General features: G+C 44.5%; 1 pseudogene; it reads right to left on the bottom strand.

Moving 5' to 3' along the window:
• Positions 1–997: 997 nt before the first annotated feature.
• On the bottom strand, positions 998–1,665 carry LOC100948004 (annotated as a pseudogene).
• Between the last annotated feature and the right edge of the window lie 450 nt (positions 1,666–2,115).

Here is a 2,115-nt window from a genome sequence, read left to right as displayed (position 1 = left end):
AGTAGGACTGAGTACATTGGATACTTTTTCTTCCATTCTTGAGATACTTTTCTAAGAAGAATATTTTCCAGCTCCATTCATGTAAACATGAAGGAGATAAAGTCTCCATCTTTCTTAATGGCTACATAGTATTCCATGGTGTACATATACCACGATTTATTGATCCATTCTTGGATGATGGACTCTTGGGATGCCTGGCTATTTTTAGAGACAGGGTCTCACTCTTCCTCAGGATGATCTTGAACTCATGAGCTCAGGCAATCTGCCTGCCATGGCCACCCAGAGTACTGGGATTACAGGCATGAGCCACCGCACCTGGCCTTTTAGCCTGATTTTGATCTTCCAATATTGAACTAGACTTGTATTCCTTGAATAAACCCTACTTGGTTATGATGTATACTTCTTTTTAATATGTTTGGGTTTTTTTATTTCCTAATATTTTGTTAAGTATTGTTGCGCCTATGTTTATTAGGCATATTGGCTAGTTTAGGGTGACCAGATTTTAACATCGGTAAGGCAGGACAACACGGCCGGGGTGGGGCAGGGGACGGGGCAGGGCAGGGCCTGACAACAATGCGAACTTCGATAAGGAGTTCTCGATAATCACTTCTCAGCAATTATTACAGTTTAACATTATAAAATTAACAAAAATAATATAAAACTCATATTCTGGCTAAATAGCCACATGGCAGCCGAAAAGTGTATATTCCCTTCTTGTTCTCCCGCTCGTTCTTGCATTCTTTCCAAAAATCGGGACATTTTAAAAATGCCGCGGGACGCGGGACAAATTGTTGAAAAGCGGGACTGTCCTGCCAAAAGCGGGACGGTGTGGTCACCCTGGGCTAGTTTCTTATTTTTTTTTTTTTCCAAGGGAGGAATGCGTCTTTATTTTGAAACAATATGTGGCCTCCTAGTGGCTGGAACGTGCTTCTGCTTGTAGGGGCTCACTGGGTCTCTCAAGACAGGAGGGGTGGGAGGCCTCACCCACCCACAGAGTTCAGACGATTAAGATGTGTTTCAGGAAAGCCTCATAGTTGATGCAACCATTGCTGTCCTCATGTCCTGTCAAAACAGTCTCCACCTCCTCCTCAGTCATCTTCTTCCCCAGGGTGGTGAGAACATGTCTAAGCTCTGCTCCCATGCCTTTGCCATTCCCCTGCTTGTCAAACACACAAAGCCCCTCCAAGTAGTCTTCATATGTGCCTTGGTACCGATTCTTGGCCACTGCCTGGAACATAGGCAGGAGTCTAAAAGTCCACACGCTGGGACTTCAGTTCATCACTTTTGGGGTTCCTTTGGACCTTGAGCACCTCCGCGTTGGTGGGGTTCTGGCCCAGGGTCCTCATCACATCCCCACACTGGCTGTACAGGATCTTAAGATCTCCTACTCCGTCAAACAGCTCAAATGCGTCTTTGAACTCCTCCAGCTGGTTCTTGTTAAACTTGATCACAACTTTGGAGAGATCAATAAGAGGATCCTGGGTTTTCTGAGAGGCTTGGGGAACAGCTGGCTCACCCTTAGTCTTGACTGGAGGGGCCCCTAATACTGGCTTGGCAGCAGGTTTGGAGATGGGGGTCCCTGCTGGTTTCTTCACTGGAACATCCTTCTTGAGAGGCATGATGTCCGGTGGCCAAAGGACAGTGTGCTGATGGGGGCACCCATCTCCTGCAGGGTCCCTAGTTTCTTATTTTTGTACTATCTTTGGTTTGGGTATCATGGTAATAGTGGGTCATAAAATTAATTGAAAGGAGATAATTCAGGCTGCTATAACAAAGTACCATGGACTGGGTGACTTGTAACAGGAATTTATTTCTCACAGTTCTGGAGACTGGAAGTTCTAGATCAGGGTGCTGACAAATTTGAATTCTGGTGAGGGCCCTTCTCTAGTTTCCAGAATGCCAGCTTCTCATTGTATCTTCTCATGGTACAAAGAGAGCAAGTTAGTTTTCTTACCCCTGTGTAAGGGCACTAGTCCTATGCATAAGTTCTTCACCCTCATAACCTAATTATTCCCCAAAGGAATAATTGACCGCCAAACATCATCACATTTCAGATTAGATTTCAACATAGATTCTTAGGGTAATGTAAACATTCAGTTATTTTTTTTTTTTTTT

Source organism: Otolemur garnettii, unplaced genomic scaffold, assembly GCF_000181295.1.
Source record: "Otolemur garnettii isolate 467f Iridium unplaced genomic scaffold, OtoGar3 scaffold00088, whole genome shotgun sequence".
Lineage (NCBI taxonomy): Eukaryota > Metazoa > Chordata > Mammalia > Primates > Galagidae > Otolemur > Otolemur garnettii.
This window is presented reverse-complemented; position numbering and strand designations above follow the sequence as displayed.